Source organism: Cavia porcellus, unplaced genomic scaffold (assembly GCF_034190915.1).
Source record: "Cavia porcellus strain 051 isolate PalLab524CR breed Dunkin Hartley unplaced genomic scaffold, mCavPor4.1 scaffold_31, whole genome shotgun sequence".
NCBI classification, from domain to species: Eukaryota; Metazoa; Chordata; class Mammalia; order Rodentia; family Caviidae; genus Cavia; species Cavia porcellus.
The window spans coordinates 24,718,848-24,746,089 of record NW_026947514.1 but is presented as its reverse complement, the minus strand read 5'-3'; the positions used below and the strand labels follow the sequence as shown (position 1 = coordinate 24,746,089).

General features: G+C 40.2%; 1 protein-coding gene across 2 annotated transcripts in view; it reads left to right on the top strand.

Annotated features, from left to right (window-relative positions):
• The first annotated feature begins 18,922 nt into the window (after positions 1–18,922).
• The window catches only part of Adck1 (aarF domain containing kinase 1), a 125,554-nt gene continuing 117,234 nt past the window's right edge, over positions 18,923–27,242 (top strand). The window contains exon 1 of one of the 2 annotated variants that reach the window (XM_003472331.5): positions 18,923–19,061. The gene's annotated coding sequence lies outside the window, so the exon portion shown is untranslated. The remainder of the gene's footprint in view (positions 19,062–27,242) is intronic. The other variant, XM_013155365.3, reaches the window with a different exon arrangement.

The window sequence follows — 27,242 nt, the reverse complement described above, 5'->3', positions numbered from 1 at the left end:
TTTCTTTTCCATTTACTTGTTAAAATACTTCTATAAAAGGGAACATTCCGTTCATCAATTATTTGATTTCCCTTCAGAATGGATCACAAGGAAAGAGAAAATAAATGCACAATTTTCTCTTTGTAAAGATTTGTTTTAAAAATAGGTGGTTTGGGGGGCTGGGTATTTAGCTCAGCGGCATAAGCACCTGCCTTGCAAGCAGGTGGTCTTGAGTTCGATCCCTGGTACTGATAAAAAAAAAATAGGTGATTTTAGGCTGAGGAGAATTACAGCAAGTTTGAGGGTAGCCTGGGCTGCATAGTGATTTCAAGGCCAGCCTGAACTACATAGCAGACCCTGTCTCAAAACAAACAAACAAACAAACAAACAAACAAACAAACAATATGTGGCTTCCTGGCATTTTCAGAGGTGAGAAATGATTCTTTTGTGTGTGAAAGAATAAATTCATGGAGTGGAAAATGCTTAAAGTGCTTTAATCCACTTACTTTTTAGTCTATTCATCTCAAATTGTCCCAGCTTCAGCAGGTAGGATGTTCTTTACCTTGGTTTCTGAGACCTTTTGACACAATCCCAGGGACCTTTGATAGATTCTTTTCTTTCTGGTATAACAAGATATATATGGTCTGGTGATGGTTTGTCCCCTCAAAATCAGACAACATTTAATCTCCAAATCATCTCTTAATGGTATTAAAAGTGTGAGAGCTTAATCTTTTTATAATGTTTAAGGGATCCTTTGGGAAGTGATTAGGATCAGATAAAATTGTTAAGGTTGAGCTCCTATGATTGTGTCCAGTGGTTTTATAAGAAGAGAGGGAGACACATATGTGCTCCAACTATGATATGATATGCCAAAAAGGGGTCCTCACAAGAGCTTGTGTAGTACTGTTGGACTCCTTGAACCCAGAACCATGAAACCTCTTTTCTGTATAAGTTAGCCTGCCTCAGGCATTTTACTATCACAATGAGAAACTAACTAATACAGACAATATTCCAGAATCATTTTGCACATTCTGGATAGGGAATTGGCCATTTCTTTCGGGGCCTTGTTTTCTTTTAGAGGGACAATTTTTATTCTAGGATATGGTAAGTAATTTTATATTTAAGTAAAAGAGAATAGACATTTTATAGTGAATAACACTACAAACCTGATACAACTGTAAGGATATTGCAGCTCAGGTCTTATTTATTTATTTTTGGAGATAAAACCTTGCTGTGTAGTTCAGGCTGGCCCCACTATGTAGTCTAGGCTGGCCTCCACCTCACAACAATCCTCTTGCCTCAATCTTCCAAGTGCTGAAATTACAGACATGTGCCACCATACCCAGCGAGTACTCCTTTAGTGAAGAAGAAATGGTCTCATACAACTCAACAAACCCTGAAAGAATACCTACATCTTAGTGCCATCTCACGTCATGGGCAGGACCTCTAGCCACCAAGAAAACCTTAAACTCTGTTCAGCAAACTTATTTTAGAAGGATACTTAAAACATTTTTAAAAAGTTATATAAATGTATAACCTTAACCATGTGGAAAACTAATGTGGACACAGTGGTTCATTGCAGTGTGTCTGGGTTATGATGCAGAAAAAAATCCTTTAGGGGCTGTGGGTTTAGCTCAGCAGCAGAGCATGTGCCTGGCAAGCACAAAGTTGTGACTTTGATCCTTGATATCATTAAAAAAAAAAAAAGAAAGCAAGAGAAGAATTCTTTAGAGAGTGTGTTAAAATCCTGGGTCTCATTGCAGTCTTGCAATGAGAGCTTGGCATTTGTATTTTATAAGCCTTCTAAATTATTTTAATGCAGGTGGCCCTAAAAACTAACCCTTCAGGAACAGTGCCAGATAGATAGATAGATAGATAGATAGATAGATAGATAGATAGATAAAATAGGAGAATAGAGAATGTGCTTACATGAATAGATCTTGCTATATATTTTTGAGAATTAAGCCATACCTTAAAAAGGTAGTGATTCTCTCCTTTCTCTTTTCTTTCCTTCCTTCTTTCCTTTTCCCTCCCTCATTCTCTCTCTCTCTCTCTCTCTCTCTCTCTCTCTCTCTCTCTCTCTCTTCATTATCTTGCTGTGTAGTTCAGACTAGATTTGAATTCACTATGTAGCCTAGGCTGGCCTTCAATTTGTGGCGATTCTCTTTTCTTCAAACTCCCAAATACTGGGATTATGGTGTGCACCACCACACCCAGCTCTTACTCTCTTTTTTTGGTGTGTATGATGGGTGTGGCGAATTAAAAACTGGTGGTCAATTTAAACACCAGTTGAACAGAATCAGCGTGGTATCGTGTGGAGATGGCTCACCTGAGGAAGGTTGCCAGCATAAAAAGGAGACCTGGAGAAGAAGCATAGCATTGTGGGTTCTCCTAAGTGATGTTGTTTGGGGCTGTTGGTTCTTTGGGAGCTGTTGGTTCTTCTGGAGGAGCTTGTCATGTAGGCTTCCCTCATATGAACTCAGCTGTTATCAGAAGAGGAGCTCAGAGCCTTGTTGCTGAGAATTGCTGTGGTTTACTTTGAGGAACCTCTGGTTCTTTGAGCATTCTTTCCTGGCTTCAGAGGGAAAGATGTGTGTGTCTCCAGGAGAAGCTTATCATGCTGGCTTCCTGATGGTTGTTCTCATCATTGGAGGAACATGGGACCTTGTTGTCACTGAGGGTGGCTGTGGTACTTTTCAGGAGAGCCCTAGTCCTTATTTAACATTGCTTCCTAGCTCCAGTATAGAATCCTCAACCTACTGGCACAGATCCTTCATCCTGCTGGCACAGACCTTCTGGCCTTTGGGCTTTCCCAGCACAGATTCATGAAGCAGACTTGTATGAATGATTGTCATGGGCTGTAGGCCTCCAGTTGGACTCATGGGAGGCATTGTCATGGGCTCTAGATGTTTAGCTGAACTTATGCAGGTTATTGCCAGGGATCCAGGCTCCCTTTTTTTAAAATTTGAGGTTACAGCTTTTTAAAAATTTTGAAATTATAGCTATGTATTAGTATGCCCAGCTAGAGGGACTTCTTTATTACAGTCACTCAGGTTTGCTAAAATCTCTTATTAGTTTGTTTGTTTTGAAAATCATCCTATTTCAAAGTTTAGCTTGATTATGAGACACTTAGCACAGGTGACTGCACAGGTTTGGTCTCATCTTCTGCAGCCTAATGTAGAAGGCTCATCCGAAACAATGGCCTTCCATATATTTTGTTTCATATGGCAAAGCACTTGTAAAATTCATTATACAGTGAAAAAAAATCTGTATCAATCATTGGACCACGGATTTCTCAGCAGGACAGGAGCACCATCTCCTTTTTATCAATATCCTTGGTCTGGTAATTAACACTGGCTCAGGCCCCAGAACATGGTAGATACCCAACAAATATTCCTTCTAGGCAAGAGGTGGAGAGAAGATGACTAGGTCACTATTGTCTCTCCCAGAACCAAAATGCAAGCACCCTGAATGTCCTAAGACTGTTTTGGTTTTCTCCTAAAGAAAGTTTGCAACACTTGAAGAAACAAACTGTTCCTGAAAGTACGATGTGGGAATGTGCGAGAGAAAGCCAGTCTTCTTGTCACCGGAGGGAGTCCAAAGTGAGTCCTCAAAGGTAAGGTGGGTGCCTTAACTCACCCATTCATAGTTTCACTGTCTCCTGTCCCAGAAAAAGGATTTTCAGGATTTGTCAATAAGAAGCATAGAAAAGATTTATTTGACAGAAAAAAAGGTACACACTCAGAAGGGAGTGCGGGTCCTTATAGAGTGAGACAACTGGAGCTGGGTATATTTATGTGCTTTTGGGAATGAGAATCTATGGAATTTGTGAATTTATAGAAATCTTGGGCTCAATTTATAGGTGAAAGGCAATGGTTCATTCACTACTGTAAAAGGTCCATTTTACAAGAGAAAGACTTGATCTCAAATTACTTATATTTTAAGACTTAGAAATCTGAGTAGTTTAGAAGGGAAAAAGTAATAATTATTACCTTGGATAACTTTGTGTCTTGAAACTACACTTTTTGCAAGTATAATTCTAGAATTGTGATTTTTCTCGTCTCCTTTTTACCTATCTTTATTTCTTTCATCCTGCCTCATTCTGAGCTCCATACTCTCATCTTTAAGTGCAGGCTCAGATATAAAGGCGTCTACTTGACTGCGGAGTTGGGTTGAAAAGCCAGGGTATCAACTGAGATTTTTTTTTTTTGTATTTTTGTATTTTTACCGGTACCAGGGATCGAACTCACGACCACATGCTTGCAAGGCAGATGCTTATGCCGCTGAGCTAAATCCCCAGCCCCGAAAAGCCAGGGTATCATGCCTCAATAAAGCTCACCTGGTTTGGAAACAAAAGCCCCGGAGGCCACCTTTTCTTTTTAATCTTCAAAAATAGCTACTAGGTGGATTCTGAATGCTAGAAAGAAAAGCATGATAAAAGGTTAAAGGTGGGTTTAATTGATTGTGTTTTGGGTGTGCTATGGTTTGAATGGAGAGTGTCTCCTAGTTAAATCTCCCAGTAAGATTTTTGACTCATAAGTGGGGCTTTCAGAAGGTGATTGAGTCATGGGGACCCTGTTGCTGACTTGCTCTTGGGATGTGGAGTCTGGTAGGAAGAGGTATGTTACTGGTAGAGTGACCAGGAGCGGGATAGCCCATCCTCTTGTCCCTTTGCTTTTTGCTTCCTTGTCACCATATTGTGAGCAGCTTTCTCCCACCAGATCCTTCTACCATGCTGCTTCTGCCCACAGCCAGCCTACTGTTATAGACAGCTAAGTTGGGTTAGAAATATTATAGGCAGTCAGACTGGGCTGGGCACTAGGGAGGTCCATGCAGAAGACAACTGTGGCTAGAAGCCTATTCACTGACATATAAGAATAGTGACATATAAGAATAGTGATATGTAGTTGACATATAAGATAGTGATTTTCACTGCTATTCAAAGGTCCCTTCAAAAATGTTTGAGTGGTGTGATTCAATGCTTAGAGCGATATATTGATCTATACAAGTATATTTCATTTCAGTAAGTTCCTTATCCTAGGAAGCCTCTAAGTGATGAACACAGTCTAGAACCCTGCTGTAAGTCAGGCTTCAAGCAAAAGAACTACCCACCCATGTACTTCCATTAGGAATGAACAGCAGAGACTGATGTTCTTGTTTTTTAAATTAAATTAAATTAAATTTTAAAGGGAATAAAGCAAAGCAAAACAAATGAGCAAAGCAATACAATGAGAATGATATTGGACTTCAAAAACAAGACAAGAGAGTAGGAAATCCACAATAGTTACTATATTGCATATTGTTATCCTTTAAATAGAAGCTCAAAGTACCAGCTTAGGTCTGCAAAGTCGACCAATACAAGCATTAGGTTCTTTCTTTACTTCAGTTGCTATCATCTCTGTTTATATTCCTCCAAATCAGCCAGTTGCCGGAGGGTGTGGTGGGGTGGGATCTTCTCTCCCTGCCTGTGCACAGGCTGATTCACAGGGAGGGCTCTGCTTCTTGGTTCTCTCTCTGCTGGCTCAACTGCTGCTGGTTCATGGGAGGGGACTGCTACCTGGTTCTTTCCCCCCTGGCTCCGAGATTAATATTTTAAGTAGGCATCAATCACCTTGTGGTAGAGGACCAAACCTCTCTAACCCACTCCTTCCACTCATCTATCCCATGTGTATTTGCTATGTGACTTGCTTCCCCTGGGTCCCTATTTAGTCAATATTATCCCTCAACTATACTTTTCCATTGGATCAATCTTACCTAATTGACTAGACTTATAATCTTATTGATTGATTATATAGTTCTGTCTCACCTTAAACCTGCCTCACCTCTTGGTTTTGCCAATAAAACACTTGAAAAACTGGGTTGGTTGTTTGACAGTCCACTTTCTGGGTCCCCTACTGTCCCTCTTAGGCAGAAGCTTTCTTTCTTTCAATAAATTCTTCCTACTGTTAACCTCCATTGTTCCTAGAACTCAGTCCTCTGTTTCAGAGAACATGAATTTAGCATTTTCGACATCTAGCAGGTTGCAAGTTTCTTTCCCCTCTATTTCTACTATGAACTATGTGATCACAAACCAGAATAAACCTGTCCTTTAAATTGCAGGATTGGGATATTGTGTCTCAGTGACAAAGAAAGTAACTAACCCAGGATGAAAACACCAATTCAGATTGAAAAATATTTTCCAGCTTTAATTAAAAACTGCATTGGTTTGCAAGAGGGAAGGCTGGGCATGGTGGCAAATGGCTGTAATCTAAGCACTTGGGGTACTGAGGTAGGAAACTTTTGTGAGTTTGAGGCTAGCCAGGGTGACAAATTGAGTTCAAGCCAGCCTGAACTGCATAGTGAAATCCTGTCTTAAAAAAACAAACCAAACCAAACCAGACCAAGCCAAACCAAACCCCTAAATATAGGAGGGAAAATTCTAATGAATCACCTGGTTAGGAAAGTTTGAAGAACTTATTAGGAACTAAATCTGTGCAGAAGGAGAATAGGGGAACTGAGATATTCCTCAATTTTTGTTGTTTACTTTTTCTCTAGGTTATATTTTATCTGATGTGTTCACATATGTATATGTACCTGTGTTCTCTCACATGGTTATTTTTCTGGAACTGACCTCATGTATGGACAGCACTGTGCTACAGACCAGCCACATGGAAAATGAACGTGAAGATAGTTGACATATAAGATAGTGATTTTTACTGCTATTCAAAGGCCCCTTCAAAAGTGTTTTGAGTGGTGTGATTCGATGCTTAGGGCAATATATTGATCTATACAAGTATATTTCAGTAAGTTCCTTATCCCTAGGAAGCCCTCTAAGTGATGAACACAGTCTAGAACCCTGCTGTAAGAATTTATTTCTGTATTAGTTAAAACAATAGGGGTACAATAATAATTGAATGACTAAAAGGTAAATTTCGGGAATTGAAATGTTAGGCACACGCTCTACCCCTGAGTTAAACCCTTGCTCCAAAAGACTTTGACTAACACAAAACCAGTGTGTGGTAGAGTGGCTGGGATAAAAGTTCCCTGGATAAACAGAGTTGACCTTAAAGACTGAATGAATGACATGAAAGAACAGGGATGGAGAAATAGCAAGAGTTTAGATTTAGAGTCAGGAATATGCAGCATGAATTTGGAGTCAGGAATTTGGAAACAGGAAATGTCACATAGTGTGACACAGTGTGGGGAGGTTGGCACAGGAGCACAGATGCAGGCATTGCTGGATAGCTGCAAGGATTAGAGGAAGAGGCCTTTTATTCATGGCGTGTCTGGAGTGTGGACTTTACTGCTTTACTCTGTCAATCGAGTTTCTCAAGAGGACACTACTAACATTTTGTACCTGACAAGTCTTTGTTGTGGAGGCCTATTCTGTGCATTGTAAGAGTCCCAGTGACACTTTTGACCTCCACTAGCTGTCTGTAGTGTCTCTCAAGTCAAAATAATAAAAAAAAAATCTCCAGACTAAGCCAAATGTTGCTCCAGGGCAGAGAATAAAATTGCCTAGTTGAGCACAACTGACACTGAGCATTTGAATTTGACCTTGTTTCCCAGCCTTTAGGCTTTTGGGTATCACATTTCTAAATTTGCTGGATTCTCATGTCTCCTATGAGACTCTTTCCTGCAATGCCTACCCCCTAAACAAGCTCTTGGTGTGTTGCTTAGGCTGACTTCAAAATCCAGAGCTACAGGAGATTCTTCTGCCTCAACCTCCTAAATAGTTGGGATTATAGGTCTGTGACACTCTGCCAAGCTTTTTATTGTTTTTACTTAAATAAATTTAATTTTATCCCAAGAAAAAGTATCCTTAATATTTTGTGGTATGCTAATTATATATTTTTTCTAATGCTTATTTAAATATCCAACTATTAAACAAAATTCATTCACTTACCACCTGTTTTGCCAGCAGAGCAGAAACAAGGATTTAATTAAAAAATAAGAGAACATGCTAAGGGACTTTAGCTTGAGGTGCTAACAAAGATCAGGCCAGCCCATAACAAAGGAGAGTTAAAACAGAGAGAGAGACAGAGAGACAGAGAGACAGAGAGAGAGACAGGCAGAGAGAGAGAGAGAGAGAGAGAGAGAGAGAGAGAGAGAGAGAGAGAGAAATTGATTTAGGTTCCACCTTGACAACTGGAAAGGGCATACTCTATTGAAAGGGAGCAGACTGGCCCATCTACAAAGGCAAGAGTTCAGCTTTTAAGGATTAGCTAGTCAGTTGGAGTGTGGTTGGTCATTATCTCAGTCCTGGTTTCATCGCTGTGAAATTCTCCTGGCATGAGAGGCAGTTCTGTTCCTGTGAAATGATTGTCTTGGTTGCTAGTGGCTTCAGTCAGGCTGAATCCAGGTGATCAGAGGCTTAGGGTAATGAATGAAGACCTCTGGGCTTAGCTGAAGGTCTCTCTAAACCTCTTATCCTGGTGTCTTCAGTGTTGAAGGGTGACTAGGCAAATGTAGGGCTAATGATACTTCCTAAATTACTAATATGCCTGTATGCAGAGCTGAGAAGGCTTTGATACAGACTCACAAAATGAAGATCAAGCTTTGTTCTATTTTTAGTTATCTATTGTGCTTTGTAGGCTTTTAATACCCTGACTGCCTTTGAAAAAAACAAACCCAGTTTTAGGTGAGTTTGCAGACGAAGGGTCCAGGATTCTGCTGTGTCCCCATCCCTGTCCCACCCCAGAGGTGGTCTCTGATTATGCCATAACCCTGAGGATGGCACATGAACTGTAGTTTTAGGAAACCAGCGTGGGGGTGGTTTGCAGAATGTCTCTGAGTGGGAGGAGTCTGGAGAATTTGGAGCACCAGACAGAAGTCTGTGGAAAAGTCTTGGCTTGAGTTGCTGGGGAATCTTAACAATGCTTATATGATAGGATTGGAGAGGAAGGAAGAGATGAGACAGATACAGGAGAGGAAGTGTCCTTAGGCTGAGTGGTCAGGGATTGAGCAGAGTAAAAAGGAGGTCCTCTGGGAACTCGGGGGCCTGGGCAACTAGCAGTGCCTTGGCAGGAGCAGATTAAGGATGAGGAAACCCACTGTGCTGTCCACACCAAGAAGAATTCTTTTGTACTTATATTTCTGGGAATATTCTCTCCTCTGCTTTGTTTGGAATGATCCTTGTTAAAGATAAGGAATTGCTTCTCAGACTTCAGTAAAAGAGGTATGGTAGGTAGATTGTGAAGCCCACTTGCCTCCTCCTCGTGTCCCCCACCCACCCGGCACCATCAGCTTACTTATAGTCCTCAGGGGGAGGCTGCAGTATCCTTTTCTCTCTCAAGACTGAATTTGTCTTCAGCATGACTCACATTTCCAATTGCCTTTCTTTTTTGATGAGAGGGTCCTTGCCACCTCCTCTGCCCTCCTTTCCTAGCAGCAGGAGGGTAGTGTGAGATTTAATTTCCCCAAAAGACTAAAAAAGATGCCACGATCCTCAGTCTGCATCTCATGTGAGCCAACATCTTCTTTGGACTCAGAGGGTCAGTGCAGACAAAGCAGCTCTGATCACTCGTGATGGTTTTTCTCTCTCTAATTATAGAAAGTATTTAGCTATTGTTCCCTAATTGCCTGCTGCAGTTGAGTTTGGGCATTGTATATATATATTTTTTTTTAACAAAAGACTGTTTCTGATGAGTCGTTCTTTTCTTTTTGTTCCCCCCTCCCTATCTTAGTTCACTGCGTTCCAGGATCTGGCCATTCCACGGGAGACCTGAAGGAGATATTATGGCATTTCTGGAGAATCTGCTTTATCTCATCTAGGCTTCTCTTTTGCTTAACAGAGAGGAACGGAATTAACATGTACTGAGCATCTATTTAGTGTGTGCCAGGCACTGTGCTGAGTACTCACTTGGGTTATCTTATTCAATCCTGAGCAAGTCCAAGAGGCAGATGTTATTCCCAGACACCGTACGAGGAGCCTAAGGCCTGGAAGATCTCACAGTCCACAAGAACTGAGCCAGGAGTCTGACCCAGGTCTTCTAGTGCTGTGTTTTCTTCTTCATAGAGTCTGTTTTTTTTTAAAAAATAGACTTCCAGATAATAGAACACTGGCGTTGGTGCTCCTCTACCTATGGGAGAATTGGCAAATCCTGCTCTCACCCCTCGTGTCCTGAAACTTCTCCCTGTTGGAACACATCATTATTCCTCTGCAGGAATCTTTCCTCATTGTCTGAGAGAGTGCTGACTTCTAGATCCACTGCTAGTGGATGGCCTTGTTGGGGTTGGCTGTAGGATTCCAAAGGAGATCTAGGATTACTGTGTTGGTTCATGATGCATGGAGGAATTACAAATGTTGTGGTACAGTGACAACAAGGAAAGCCACCGTAGCACCAGGGGAGCTGTAGCCATCGAGGTCCTATAGGAATCAGATGGTAACACTGAAATTTACATGAAGACTATTTCATGAATAGTTTACTTAGCAGAGGTACAAGCGCTTAAGAGAACCAATCAGTTGGTAAGGGAAACGGCTGGGGATGAGAGATAATGGGAAATTATCATGGACCCCAGGGTCAAGGGTCATGGTGTGAGAATGATGTTTAGAAACCCAGTGTGAGCTGAAGCTGTGGTAGAAGCTGTGGGAGGAGAGGAACCCAATCACTGCCAGAATGCAGACAGGAAGAGCGGCAGTGGGTGAGAGTGTGTGAATAGGCACCCAGGCCTGTCTCTCCTGCCTGCTCATCTCATGCTCAGACTTGCCATTGGCCAGACGCATCCAGAAGATAGTGCGGAGGACCCAAAGGGTGCAGCCTGGGAGGAGATCGACCACTTACAGTAGAGGGCAGGGAGAAGCAGGAACACCTCTGGGGGATACAGAGAACACTTAGCACAGGGGTTTACTTGTGCCTTCCATTTCAGCTTTTGGTGTAGACATGGAAATAGGCACTGCTTATTGAATGTGAGAGACCTGAGGAGGAGCCCTTAGAGTTCTGCCCATAAAATACGTTTTGCTTCATAGGAGATCTGGGGAAGGAAAGTGGCTGGTCCAAAGTCAGCAGTTAATTAGTAGCATAAGCAGGACTGCAACTCAGCTTGCCTAATTTGCAGTCCATCCTTCCTGTTAACCTGTGAACTGTAGTCTGTTAGTGGTTGGTAATAAAATATTACTACTGAGGTATTTTGCCAATTTCCCCGTCGAATGGGGACAGTAGTGGTAACAATATAATATATCAGAGTATTATATGCAGAGATAGACTAAAAACACTTAATTTAGTATCTGGCAATAACACGTACTTAATAGATGATAATACACAATGTATGCAAATATACAAAAATATATATCTCAACTCAAGAAATTAATTTAGAATTCTGATTAAGAATTCATATGGAGGGGGGAAGAGAACAAGAAGTTACCAAGAAGCAAAGTCCTCCCTGCAAACTGGTGCCATGTGTGGGCTGCTGTGGGGAGAGCCAGATGCTAGCCTTTTCCTGTGAGTCTGTGCCATTCACAGGCTGCAGAGAATAAGAAGTCACCGAGAAGCAAACTGTGCGGGGGAATCAACACCATGTGAAGGGTGCTGGAGGGAGAGCCATATACAAGCCCCTTCCAGCTGGGAGATAAGAAGAGCCAATCCCTTCCCCCTGCCATGAGCGATCAGCTGATCTGGAGGAACACAGGTTGTGATGATAGCTATTGAGGTAAAATACAATTTAATGGTTGTAGTGTTTAGTGTTTCACTGACTTTGCAGTTCTAAAGCTGGTAGTCTTATCTACTCAAAAGATAAAGGGCCATGTTGGAACTTAAGAAGCTGGGAAGCCAAGCAAACACCTCCCCTCCCTGGTAAGGGAGTGGCTGCGATGTGGCAGACTGTGGCCCTTCCAGAGGGAGAACCACAAGCAGCTCCTGAGATCTGCGCCATGTAGGATCTTAGGACGCTGGGAAACCAAGCAAGTACCTCCCCTCCCAGGTAAGTGGCTGCGGTGTGCCACGGGGAGAACCACCAATGTCTCCTGAGAGTCATGCCATGTTGGAACTTACAAAGCTGGGAAACCAAGCAACCAGCCTGCCTCCCTGCTAAGCAATAGGGAACCTACTGATGCATGGTCTAGAGTCAAACATCCCACTTCCCCTATTCCCCTTCTCCTATCTCCTCATTAGCAAATGGGCACCAGAAATCTGAGCATCTCCTGAGGGGTTGACCATATCAAATAAGGGGGACTTCCTTCTACCATCTCTTTGAAGGCAAATATTTTTATTACTGTTTTGCTCTATTCTGATTAATGGTACTATTCTATTCAATATTCTGTTTTGATAAGTTCTATAATGTTCTGTATTTCATTTTATTTTGATATATGTGATTGAAAGAACAACTATTGTAAAGAGAATGAAATATACTGTGATACCTATTATTGTTATCCTGGTAAACTGCTGTGAAGTTCTATACCAATTTCACTTACGATCTTAGTTGGCTTTATTCTGTCTTGATCTGTTGTATTTTACTACTTTCAAAATAAAATTAAAAAAATTGAAAAAAGAATAATGATATGCAATGTAGCATCTATGGGGAATCTTCTTGTGAAGGTGGTAGCCATTGTTAATTGCCTATTATCTTTTTATTTTTATTTTTTTATTTTTACTGGTATCAGGGATCGAACTCACAACTGCATGCTTGCAAGGCAGGCGCTTATGCCGCTGAGCTAAATCCCCAGCCCGTATTATCTTGTTTTGAAGTTCTGTATCATTTTCATTGTTTTGTTGGATTGGATTTTATTCTGTTTTGTCTTGTTTGATTTTGTTATACCTGATGGCAGGAGCAGCTATTTCAAAGACAGCAAGCTAAGTTATAGTAGCCATTTTGGATTTACAATCTTGAAGTTCTTTATATTCATTGCTTTGTTTTTATTGATTCTATTCTGTTTTGTTTTTTTACTATGTCTGAAAGTATCTATAGCTATTTTAACGACAACAAGGGGCGTTATGGTAACCTCTGTTGATTTCATATTGTTTTGAAGTCCTGTGTCACACTGTTTTGTTTTGATTGGCTTTGTTCTGTTTTATTTTGTTTGGTTTTATTCTTTTTAAAGTAAAATTAAAAGAAAGAATTCATATGGAAGCTGAGCACTACAGCATGTGCCTGTAATTTTGCCTACTTGAGACACTGAGAAAGGAGGATTGCAAGTTTGAGGTCAGCTGGGGCAACACAGTGAAACCCATCTCAAAAACAAAAAACAAAACCAAACAACAACAACAACAAACCCCCCCCAAAAATAAATCAAATGAAAACATCATATGGCTTTTACCCTCACTGAAATACATCACCTGTTTTCACAGAGTTGTCCTCTGCCTTGCAATGGATGAGAACACTGGATGAACCTGGTAATGTGCCTTTTGTGGAATTTTTCAGTCAGGTAAAGGCAGATAAGAAATCTTTGTTCTCACATGACCGCACTCCCAGGCTTGGAAGTAAATTCTAGATTACTCACTTAGTTTACTTCCTTCCAGGTTTTAAAAATCCTTTTAGCCTTCCATCGGGTCCAGGCTAGTCTGTCCACCATGTGGGTCAGGCCAGGCATCTTTTCTGACATGGACATGGATGTTTCGAGGTTGTCCAGCACCAGCAGACCTCACCTTCCCTCTCTAGCCCCCTCTAGAGAGGGAGGCTCCTCTTCTTAAAGAGCACAAGTGCATATGATGTAAAGATTTGCCTTTGTCCTACAATTCAAGTTTGATTTCTCTAGTTGTGGTGTCTACACTTGTTTTCCCTGGGTATGATGCCTTTTAAAAAATTATCTTCCTCTCATTTTCATGGTATTTCAGGAAGTAGTGGATTTAAATGTGTGCGCTCAGTCTACCATGTTTAACTGGAAGTGGCTAACTTCAAACAATCTAAATTTGAATAATTTTTAACTCAAACATTTACACATTTATCGTACAAAATTCAAATATTACAAAAGGCCATGGCCCCCTATCCCCATTCTTCAAGGTTAATTAATGGCCTGCTGCTAACAATTTCATAGTTACACTTCATGTTTAATAATGATAGTAGTCATATTCAGTTTTAATTTTCTCTCTTTCTCTGTTTCTCTCTCTCTCCCTGGACTGGGGATTGAACCCAGAGCGTTACACTTACTGAACGTGCACTGTATCACTGAACTACAACTGCAGGCCTAACATTTAAAAATATCTTTGTCTTTTGTTGAATCCTAATGCATCTTTATGCTGTTGCAGTGACTTTCTGTGCCTGGGCTGCTTCCCAGCACTCTTTTCTTTTCAGCCTTTCTCCCTATTCAACCTTTAATTCCCAGTCTACATGTCAATTAGTTCTTAGTTTATGGAACATTCCCAAATCATCTAGGCAATTTAGATTCTCCCTTCTTTGCTTCTATGCTAGTTTCTTTGTGCCCTCTCACACCATTTGGGCACTATTGAGTTTGTTATATTAATGTCTGTGAATTGCAAAGTTGAGATGACAGGGGCTGGGTTATTGAGCTCTATTTCACCACAGTCTCCTCCTCCTCGTGTGTGACTTATCTTTTTCTCTATAATGCCTTTTGATGAAGAGAAAGTCTTAAATTTAATGTCCAAATTTGTCATTGTTTCATTTCCTGTTTGTCTTGTGATACTTCTTCTTCTTCTTCTTCTTTTTTTTTTTTGCAGTACTGGAGGTGCTTATAATACTTAATAAACCTTACCCTGAGCTCACAGGCTTTTTTAAAAAATGTACTGGAATCAAACTCAGGACCTTGCACTGTGCCATTGAGCTATAACCCTGGCTGAAGGATGTTTTATTTTCTTCAAAAAGTCTTAATTAAAAAAACTTAAATTTTTCCTCTAGAGTCTTTAGTTCACTTGGAGTTTGTTTTCATATGTGAGTGAGTTACGCGTACCAGCAGATAACTGGTTGTCCAGATCATTTACTGAGTCACCTTTCTTCTCCTCTTTCATCTGTAATGCTTAGTGAAGACACTAAGATTTCACAGTGCCTGGATCTGTTTCTGGGGTTTCTAGCATGTTCTATTTCTTTTTTGGTTTTTACCTACCCCAACATTACTTTTTTTGTGTGTGTGAAGACAAAAGTGTCTCTATGTAGCCCATGCTGGTTTTGATCTGGCGAGCACCTGCCTCGGTCTCTTGAGTGGGAGGATTATAGGTGTACACCACCATGCCTGGAAAGATGATCTTCATTTTCATAGCTTTGTGGTTCATGTGGAATATGGAAGGGCACGTCTTTTTTTTTTTTTTTTTTGTCTTTTTCCTTTTTATCGGTACCGGGGATCGAACTCACGACTGCCTGCTTGCAAGGCAGGCGCTTATGCCGCTGAGCTAAATCCCCAGCCCCAAGGGCACGTCTTTGAAGCATCTTATTCCTCTTCAAATGTGCTTTGGCTGTCCTTTGCTCTGTGTTTTTCCTTATACATCTTATTTATTAATTATCTTTTTGAGACCAGATTTCACTATGCCGTTCAGGCTTGCCTTGAACTCACTTTGTAGCCCAGGCTACAAGTGATCCTCCTGCCTCAGTTTCCTAAATGCTATCATTATAGGCATGTGCCACCACACCCTGAAAAACAACTTTTCTACTCTATGATTCAGGTTGGCCTCAAATTTGTTATGTAGTTTAGGCTCGCCTTGATCTGGTGAGCCTTGGACCTCAGCTTCCCAGACCTTTGAGGTTACCTTTGTGCACCATTATGCCTGGCTTCCCTATAAATTTTAGATTAGTTTGTGAAGGTCCAGGAAAAGAGATCCTGTTGGAAACTTGATTGCAGTGATATTGAATTGATAGATAAATCCCTTATCCCATCTCTGTTTGTCCATGATGGAAATAGTTTGAGAGATGTTTACAGATTTAATGAATGTCTGATGAAGGTCTCTAAAGTACAGTATATCTTTTTCAGTAAATAGAAATCAGTATGTGAGGGCCATAGGTAACTAAAATTAATGTGCTTCTTCTTACCATTCAACAACTCAGTAAATTTCTTTTTCACCTAGCTGTTCTAATGCCTTAAAATTTGCAAATCCATGGTTGTACCCTCTGCTAAACTTGGATCCATAACCAATTTAGAATTATTCTTTCTTCCTATTATCCATATTTTATTTTATCCTTTATTTGTATTTTGGGTTTGTCATATGAGAGAGACCATGTGATACTTGTGTGTTCAATTTACTTTACTTAACATTACGGTCTCAAGGTGCATCCAAATGACTTAGGTATACCCTCCATTATGGCAGAGTAGTATTCACTGTGTAATAAATGCAACATTTGATTCATCTGTTGATGAACAATATGGATAGGCTACTTCCAAAATTTAGCTGTTGTGAGCTATGCTGCTGTAAATATGCATATGCATGGGAAAAGCTGGGTTAAATGGAATTTCTAGTTTTACCTTTTAAAGGAAACTTCATACTGATTCCTATCGTGGTTTACTAGTTTACATTCCCACTAACAAGGTAGAAGTGTTCTTTTTCCCTGGAGCCTCAGCATGGTTTTTACCAAAAAAGAAATCGTTTGATTTATTGATGATAGCCATTCTTTCTAGGGTAACATGGAATCTTAGTATTGCTTTAATTTATGTTTGTCTCATGGTCAGCAATGTTGGGCATTTATTCAAGTATTTACTGGGCATTTGTACTTCTTTTAAAAAATGTTTATTCATTTCAGATGCCTATTTTTTGATGGAGTCTTTTGTTTTGGAAACTCTCATTTTTTTTTTTTTGAGTTCTTTATATTCTGGATATTAGTCCACCTTCTTAGGAACAGCTGGCAAGTTTTTTTTTTTTTCCATTCTGTAGAGTGCCTCTTCACTCCATTGGTTGTTTCTTTTGCAGTGTCAAAGCTTTTTGATTTGATATGGCCTCATTTGTTGATTCTTGATCTTTCACGTCCTTGGTTAGGTTAATTCCTAAATAGTTTTTTTTATGGGTTGTAAAAAGTACTATTTTCCTAATTTCTTTCTTGTTGAGGACATTATTGGTATACAGGAACAATTTTGATTTTTGTGTGTTGACTTTGTATTCTATGCCACTGAATTTGGTTATTAACTCCAGAAATTTTTTGGTGAAATTGTTTGGGTCTTTCATGTAGAGGATCATATCATCTGCAAATGTGATAATTTGACTTCTTCCTTTCTTATTCATATGCCTTTTATTTCTTTCTTTTGTCTGATTGCTCTGGTTAATGTTTTGAGAACTACAGCTGAATAGGAATGGTGATAGTAACCATCCCTGTCTTTTTTCTGATTTTAGAGGAAGGCTTTCAGCTTCTCCCCATTTAATAAGATGTTGGCCATTGGTTTGTCATAAATGGTTTATTGGGGTGTGGTGGTACACACTTATAGTCCCAGAATTTGGGAGGCTGAGGCAGAATGATTACTGTGACTTCAAGGCCAGCCTGTTCAAGGCCAGTCTGAACTATAGAGGGAGATCCTATCTCAAAAAAAAAAAAAGCTTTTGGCTTTTTCAGATTGAGACAGGTTCTTCTATTTTCCTCAGGATTTTTTTTTAAATCATGAATTGGATTTTTGTCAAATGTTTTTTCTGTGTCAATTGAAATGATAATGTTTGTATGTCCTGAAATGATAATGTCCTGTTTGTATGATGTATTACATTTATTGATTCATGTATGTTGACTCATCCTGGTATCCCTGGAATGAAGCCTACTTGGTCATGATGTATCATCTTTTTGATGATTAATCCCATTCTACATACCAGAGTTACCTGGGAAATGTAGAAAGTTCCTATACGACTCCTACAATATCAATTTTTGAGCAATAGATTCTAAAACCCTACAAGACTTTCTGTGTTAAATTTCTCGTAATTCCAGAGGAATGCCCAAAATACAAAGAATACCTAATAATAAGACTAGTTTCCTCTCTACTTACACATCGTCAAGGTATGCACAAGGGTTTCATTTGGTGTGCACAAAGCGGTGAATTATTTTGACAGCATCCCATCAAAATACCACAAGCACCACATCTCTCTTATGGTCTGAGGGCTAGAACTGCCTCCAGTTCCCTACTCTAATGAAGATCTAATACAATATGTGCCACTGGTTCCTGAACTTGAGGTGCACTAACATATAAGGAATGCCATAGTGTTTACATGCCTGAACTCCAGAATACTTTTGTATTAAATCATAGACATGCAGCTATTCCACTAATATAGGGTTGACTCAGAAAGTTAAAGAAAGTGCAGTTGTTATTAACCATTCTATGTCTTCAGTGATACAATTACTAAGCCATCTCTTCTCATAAGCAAAGTTTAAATACATTGGTGATAAAATGCATGAAACCAGAGAGGGGCAGAGTTTAAAAGAGTGAATGTGAACAACTTAATTCCACAGTACAGGAACAGACAGAAGAAATTATTCTTGAAGGTCATATTTTGATCGAGAAAAAGGAATGTAAAGTTTTTAACGTGGAACTGCTTGATCTCTAAGACTAAATCTAGATTATCTATAAATAAATGGAATAACCCTTGCAAAAAGTTTTCGGTAAGATTCCATGTGGCAGCACAAAGAAGCCATGGAGATTTTTTCCTAAGTCTTTTTTTTTTCTACCTAAGTCTTCTTTATATTTTAAAAATTTTTATCAGTATATGTTTGCAGTACATAATGATTACATTCATCTCGGGGAGTTGGCACATGTAATATTTTGGAATTTTCATTGTGCAAATCATACTACTTTAATTAAAATTATATTTTCTTGTGATATTATAAATCAGTTGCTTTCTTAATTTTGTTTTTACATTGTTCATTGATAATGTGTGAAAATATAACAATTTTTGTTTGTTAATCTTGTATCCTGCAACATTGCTGAATGTCTTGATTGGCTGCAACAGACATTTTTTGGATTTTCTACACAGAAAGTCTTGCATCTGAGTATACATGGCTTTACTTATTACTGAAAAGAAAAGAAAAGCAAAGAAAAGGAAAAGAAAGAAGACATCCAAGGTTCCTCTGTCCTCCTGGCTGGCCAGGTTCCGGGGCCCAGGGCCTCTGGCTTGAGGTTCCCTGCTTGGAGAACCGCGAACTACATGTCCCAGCAGGCCACGCGGCGCCAGCCCCACAGAGCGCAGTGTAGGTGGTGGAGGGCGTAGTTTCCTGGGAACTCCTGGCTGCTTGAGCCTGTGCCGCTGCGGTGAGTCCCTCGGGTGAGTAGCGGCATCTCTTCCAAGACTCGCGCTGAGCCTAGGACAGCTGAGCTACGCGGCGTGCGGAGCGCCCTGGAGCCCGTGTGACGCGCCGGCCTTGGCATTGTAGCCACTCAGGAACCCGTTGGGGAGTCCTGACTGGTGACCTTGTTCCGGGGCGAGGCGCAGGGCCACATGGTTCCTCTGACTTGCAGGGACCCGCCCCCTCTCCAGAGATTCTCTCTCCGGCTCGGTACACAGCGGGCATTCGTGTGTGCTGTGCACTCGGGTGGTACAACCCTGCGTGCACAGTAGGCAGAACTGGACTAGGGCCGAAGGTGGCTCAGGGAGAAACTTTCACACCTTAGTGGCTTTGTGCGCTACCAGAACGAGGCTGCTGGGACTGGAGCGGAGTGGTGAAGAGCAGGGGCGGCCCTGACGTTGCAACTCTCCACCTGGGATAGCGACTCGTCCCAGTCTAGTGCTCTTCGTTAGCACTTTCCAGATGACCTGTGCTTCTGTCTGTGTGCCAATAGCGCTCGGTGTGAGAGCAACCTGTAGAAAACACCCGTTATAGCTGACTCCCAGGGTTAAGTGACATTTAGTTTTCACCAACTAAAGACTCAGTCAACAGGTGTTCATTGATGTCCTCCTTCGTGTTTGGTGCTCAGTGGGCGCCCAAGAAATATGTGCAGAGTTGAAGTGAATTGGATTTTGTGCTGGTATACATTTTCTTTAAGCATTTACTTATTGGGGTAGAAACCTTAGCATGCAGCAGAATTACGTGAGGGCTTATACCCCCAAATGTGGTGGTCTTGTGTGGTATGAGTACCAAGAATTTGTGAGTCTAATGAGTACCCACAGTTTGAGTACTACTATTTTATAGGAAAAAAAAAACCTGTGAACTCTTTCCACCTGGTATGGATCCCTGTGAGTGCTACTTTTGTAGTTGTAGGAAGAATGTGCAGATATACTTTGTGCATTGTTAATTCCCCTCACATACAAATTTTCATGTGGTTTGACGTGTCGTTTTTTCCTGGATTACAGTATAGTCTGCCTTGATTGTGTCTTGCTTAACACAGGCTTCAGGGATGTGAGATTTGGCTTCTGTTGTAGTTCAGGCTGGCCTCCTACCTCTGCCTCTTGAGTGCTGGGATTATAGGTGTGTGCCACCATGCCCTTCTCTATTTATATTCTTATGAGGGAGGGACCTATGAGATAGTAGTACTAGGTTTACTGACCCACCCTTTCCCCCCGTAACCTGGGCAGCTCACTGAAGAACGGTTTTGTTTAGATTTCCATGTCAGATAGTCTCTGGCTCTTCTCAGAGCTCAGGAAGCTGCTTGTTCTTGTCCACTGTGCAGTCTTGGTTGGAGCAGACACACCTGGTTTCAAGTTCTGGCTCCTTGGCTAAGTTTATTCCACTTCTGTAGATTGAGGTTCTAACAGCGTGCCCTTCAGAATAGTTATGCACTGTACGAGAGCTATTGAAACGCTTGTCCCTCTATCTCTCTGGTGGGAGGCTGATTCTTTTACTCTGCTTATTCTTTTTGGGTGTCTTTCCATTTTTTCCCCTGGGTTCCCCTTCCTAGGTTGAACTGAATGGAGAATTTCTATTACTTGCCTAGGTGAGATTTATTTTCCTTATCTACTCTGGGACATTGGCATTTCAGAGATCCTTTTTCTAATCAATATTGACTAAAACAACATCTGGCCATTTAATACTAGGAAAGAGTATATGGTTAAAATTTGGTTCCTGCATTGGACTTCATCACTGTTCGCAGAACAGAGTAGGCTGTAAATATCCTTGGGTTCAAATCACAGTTCCTGGGAATTGATTTGCCTTGTATGCTTCTTATCCACATCAGTGATCATGTTTCTTTGTACACTAGTTCACTTCCTTCAAAGATAGTTTTGGATCTTTACTAGTCTTGGGAATGGTCTAGAAAAAAATAATGCTCATGCCTGGCAAGCACAAGTTCTGAGTTTGAATTTTGGTACTAAAAAAAATTAGAGCAACAAAAAATAATTCTCGTCTGTCTAGGAAATAGGAGGAAACAGTGATCACATTAGAGGTTTTCTGGAATTAGATTCCTAAGTGCCTTTTCGCTGTAGTCATTCTCACTTTTGTACTTGGCAGGAAGAAGTGATTCGAGGCTTATATTCCTGGTCATGGCATTGAGAGGGGGAGCAGATGGGTGGTAACTGAAAAGCCTAGTTACTTCCTGACCCTCATGAACATTAAGTGCTTGATTTCCCTTTTAGTTCTGTCCAGGGGATGGAGATTTTGTTTCACCATCAACTCCCACTGTCAAACTTTCCGTTACCTAGTTTTGTGAGGTGGGCCATTGAGATGGTGTTCATTCTTACTGATCTGACAAACAACTGTCAACTTTGCAGACTGGAACAGATTGTTCTTAGTGAGATGTATTGCTTATCTTTTACTTGGCATGCCTTTCATTTCCAAGGTTCCACACAGTACCTCCCACATATGGCATTGTTTGGGATGGTAGAAGGTCAGAGGTTATAGTGCCTACATACAGTGACTGTGTATTTAAGGGCAGTAGTAAGAACCTTAGTGACCTGTGGTTCATGTGTCCTATCAAAGAAAGACATCATGGGCCATAAGAAAGAAGAGGACTAAGCCCCATTCAAGTTTTAATCTGCCATTTACTAGCTAGGTCATTTGGGACAAATCAGTCAAGGTGTCTGCTCTTTGGTTTTTTCAAGTTCTTCTGCTCCTGGGAGGGTGGTATTTGTCTTACCTTCCTGGATTGCCTGGAATATCCAGTGAAATGAGCTTAAAAGTCTGTACAAAGGTTAATTATTACTATTATTCTCTAGTGATTAGGTTTTAGGCTCTTGGTGGCCTTAGATCCCACAAGGTATGTACTGTTATGATAGGTAATTCAGGTAGAAATAAAAAATGCAAGTAAACAGAAGAGGACAGATGATTCATTAGCAAGATATTTAATAATGAAAGATGTTTTTCATTGACAGACATATTTCATGCTTGACAGGTCTTTTAAAATACCCCAAGGGAGGCAGTTCATTTGCATGTTAAAGACTTACTGACACCTTATGGAAAACTCCAGCTCCAATCTATTTAGACACAGTTTGGCTCCCATACCAGAATCATCTATTTTATGTATTTCAATTTTCACCTCTTTTATTATCTGAGGACATTTGCTTGAAAGTTGAGTCTTGGAAATGGTTGCTTTTCTGCCACATCCCCTCCCAGAGGTGATCTCAAGGTTAGGGATAGCCTTGCCTATCAGGATCAGGTATGGGTGTAGTACAAAAGGAGGACAGGGTTTAGGGGAGCAAGAACTGGGGGATCATATTAGGAATTTCGGGGAGGATGGCTATTTCACTGGCAGCCCAGAGTGGATATTTCCACCTGAAGCCTGTATTGTTATTGGCCCTGCACAGGCCTTTTAGGGTACAGTTAATTAATTCATTCAGTGACTCCTTCAATAAATGCTTTTGGATGAGTGTATGAGGCAAATGCATGGCAGATAACAGCTTCTGGGTCAAATCTGGCTGTGTTCATTTCTTTATATGTCCTCTGAGGTTACTCTGGGCTACAGTGTAGAGGTGAGTAGCTGCCTCAGAAATGGTATAGCCCACAAAGTCAAAATAATTACCTTAAGACTGTTTATAGAAGACATAGAGAGGGAGGCAAAGGCAAAGGCTACACTGGAGGCCACATTGGGCCTGGCATGGGGGAGGATCTGCAAGGTGGCCAGTGAAGTTGGACTGAGTTAACAGAGGGAAAAGTGGAAGGGCCTGAGAGGAGGGCAAGAGGGGAGGCAGATCTAGTAAGGCCTTGTAGGCTGTGCCCAGCCTTGGCTCTTTGCAAGTGAGGTTGGAACACAGGAGAGTGTTGCTGGACGTGTGTTTTTGTGTTGAGAATAGACTGGGGAAAGATTCACCCTCTCATTAGTTTCATCATTTATTAGCAAATTGAGTGCTGTATTTATGTCTAACTTGGTCTTGAGGTCATTCCTAGGAGAGTGACCCTAAACTCTAGTCCTGCCCTGATGGGGGGCCTAAGAGATTTGGTCCTGGATGTTTACAGTGTGCCTTTCTCAGGATATTTCTTTATTCGGGTAGACAGCCTAATACCTGTTTCCAGGCTGCTGCCAGGTGTTTCCGTCACAGGGCATGTATTTATTTTATTTTATTTTACTTTTTTCAAATTCATTTTATTTCAAGGAGAAAAAGAAGAAAATAACCTAAAAATTCCAGAAGATGTCAATCAGGGGCAACAGTGATACATACGTTGTACATTGTCATCCCCAAATCACCAGAGCACAAGACATCTGCATTCAGGTGTCCAGACAATACCAGCACAAATCTTTCCCTTCAGTAAACTCAGAGAAATCAGTAGTATAACTATCTTCACTATTATACACACACACACATACACACACACACACACACACACACACACACTCATAGATGTGTGGTTTCTTTCGGCTTTTCACACTAATGAAACAATATGTTTACACGTGTGTCACTTACGAGTATGGTCTCAAGTTGCATCCATTTACTTATCAAAGTCTCCAGTTTACCCTTCTTTATGGCTGAGTAGTACTCCATTGTATAAAAGTACCACGTCTTTTTTTATCCATTCCTTGGTTGATAGGCATTTTTTTTTTGACACTGGGTATTGAACTCATGACCTCACACTTGCCACGCAGGGACTTGTGCCACTGAACTAAATCCTCAGCCCTCATGGGCATTTGAGTTGTTTTAAAGATTAAGCTAGTATGGATTATGCCGTTATAGACATGGGTACACATATATCGCTGTGGTATGATGTTTTTAATTCTTTTGGGAAGATACCCAGAAGGGGAATAGCTGGAAATACCTGGGTTGAATGGGATCTCTAGTCCTAGCTTTTTGAGGAATCGTCACACTGATTTCCACAGTGGTTGCACCTGTGCAACAGTGGAGACGGGCTCCTTTTTGCCCACAGCCCTTCAGCATTTGTTATTGCTTGATTTCTTGATACTAGCCATTCTTAAAAATGACCCTACTGGGTCGACATTTTTCTATTTGAGACAGGGTCTTGCTATGTAGTTCAGGTGGGCCTTGAACTCACTGTGCAGCCCTTACTGGTGTCAAAGTCATGGCATTTGTCCTGCATGACCTCATGCCTGTAATCCTAGCACTTGGGATTATTGCTAGGATTACAGGCATGCACCAATGCACCAGGCTATGGGTTGGCATTTTTAAATGCTCTGTCATATGGATTATATGGGGCTTCAAGAAGTTGGGATTTTCTTGCGGTCATGCAGCTGGTGACCAGTTAGGCCAGGCCTCTGTCCAGCTCCAGAGGCTGAACTTGTAGCTATATTTGCCCTGTACTTCCTTCTTAATGTGAGCTTCTCTGGATATCCCACAGGAAGGGCCCTGCATCACCTTCCTGGGTCCCCTGGTATTGAGGATCTTGAAGAAGGATAATGTATAAGGACCTGAGGTACTCAACCTAATTTAAAGTCCACTTCTAGGTCTGGTTAGGAACCTGTATCTCAGTAGGAACAAAGTATGTAGAGAGGAGAAAGCTAGGAGGAAAGTTGAAGTAAAAATGCTTAAGGTATGACCTGTTATGTATCAACTCACCAAAGTAAATGTGATTATTATGAATCACGAACATACCATAAAATAAACAATCAAAAAAAAAAAAAAAGAAAGTAGAGAGTGAGTTGAGTGCTAAGCCTTTTCAACAGTATTGAAGAAAAACCCTACAGGCTGAGGCTAGGAGAGCAGGTAAAATTTAGGATTAGGTAGGAGCATGCTGAACGCTGAAATCCTCTGGGACCTGACAGAGAGGGGATCCTTTGCCAATCCTGGCATTAGGTGAGGAGATCATGAGAATAAAAATATTAATAAATGGAGGGAAAGCAGTAACTCTTAGGTCTTACTACACAGGTGGCAGCTTGCTAAACTTTCTTAAAAATTTTATTTAAGGAGAAAAAAAACCAGAAAAAGGGTATAAGTTATACCGAATTTCAGAAAAAATAAACAGTAGGAAATCACTAGTTAATAGATTACATATTGTCATCTTAGAAATAGTTGTTCAAGTTACAAAATTAAAGCATGTAAAGTGGACATTCAAACAGCGAGACTGCAAACAATTCTGTTCAATGATCCAATAAAACTCAGTAATATTGTTATCTATCTTATATACTTAAATATACATGTAGTTATATCCTTTAGAGCACTTTGTTTTCCTCTCTTTTGTACAATGACAATTACACATTTTGGGTTTTATTACTCCCACAGTTCTTATTACTTTTTTTGAAGAGACTAAAACCAAATGTGACATAACAAAACAGATTCAGTCAAATCAAAAGGATGGACATAGTACATAATGTAAAAACAGAATACAAGGTGATCAACAATGGTTCCATAATGCCTCTTGCTATCTTAAAAAGAATTGCCTATACCATCAGTTATAATAAAATTGAACAAAACAGTAAAGAACAAGACCAATAAAACCAAAACATTGGAGACATTACAGGACTTCAAAAGAAGATAATAGTCAAACCAGAATGGGCATCATAATGAATCTTATTGTCTTCACAGTTGTTGCCTATACTCTCGAACTTGGTACTATTAAGCAAAACAGAATAGGGTAAAGTCAGTCAAAACAAGATGGTGAGAGCAATACAGGGATTCAAATCAAGTTAATAGGAAATCAAAGTGGGTTACTATAATATATCCTGATATTTTTTATTTATTTTTCCCCTTAATTAAAAAGATAAAAATAAAAAGTAAATAATAAAAAAAAGGAGATTAAGATAAAAGAGGGCATAACAACAAAACAGCACAGGTCAGAACATAACCATTTAAGCAAAATAGTGTTTCGCCACAAGATATTCCGACATAAAAGTAGTTACCATAGTGTCTCTTTCCTTGAAATCTTTGAGTATAACTTTGTATACTGTATTGTTAAACATTTTTATATGGTTCATTTCATTTCTTACCTCTCCATCTCTAAATACTCCTGTTCATCCCATTTAAAGAACAAGATCATGAACCTCGTGGATATTTTGCAGTTACCCTTGGTCTTCCCTGGGCCATGTTGGCTCAGCTCCAGGCCTGCTGACCCCCATAGTTTTCTGTCTGAAGCAATCGTTAAAATGTTGGCTGGAAATATAGCTCAGTGGCACAGTGCCAGTCTGGCAAGTGTGAGGTCCTGAGTTTGATTCCTGGTACCCCCCCTGCCCTCCAATGTTGGCAAAATGGAGAGGAGAGAAAGAGGTTTTCACAAAGAAAAACAAACAAAACAAAACAAAACAAACAAAAAAAGAAAATAGAAGATGCTAGAAAGCCATGATTTTGAGTTATTTTTATATGCTTGTTTGTTTTTCAGCTTTATTGAAGTAAAATTGACAATTACATATATTCAGGGTGTATGCATATACATTGTGTAATGATTGCCACAACCAAACTAATCAACATTATCTATTGCCTCACATAGGTTCCCTGTGTTGTACATATGGTAAGGGCATTTATAATCCAATTCTTAGTGAATTTCGAGTATGCAATCTAGTATTAATTGTAGTCACCATGTTGTGCATTAGATCCTCCAAACTTACAACCAAAACTTTGTACCCTTTGGCCAATGTTTTCTCATTTCACCTTATCAAATGTGCTACTCTACATCTATGAGTCTGACTTTTTTAGATTCTAAAGAAGGTAGATCATGACTGTCCTGTGTCTGGCTTATTTTTCTTAGTGTAATGTTTTCCAGGTTCATTCATATTGTAACAAATGGCAGGATTTACTTCTTTCTTAAAGGTTGAATAGTATTCTGTTGATAACTCTCCTGTTATTCATTATGGACAACTGAGTTGTTTCCATATCTTGGTTATTATGAATAATTACGTATTCTTTTTATTTTTAGTTACAATTCCTTTCTTATAGAAACCGGAGCTCATCCCAGAAGTTGGGCCAGCAACTCAATCAGCACATGTGTTTAGGGAAATGAATGATTTTCTTTAATTATTTATTTAAAAATAATTGTTTGTAGTTACTCTTGTAGAGTGAATAGTCACGGGTAAAAGAACGGGATGCCTTTGAGGGGGAGTTTTGCTAAAGAATTTGAGCACATTAAATATTCCTTTATTAAAGAAAATATTTGGAAGAGTGGTTCTCAAACATGAGCTTGTTGGTAAATAGGTGGTA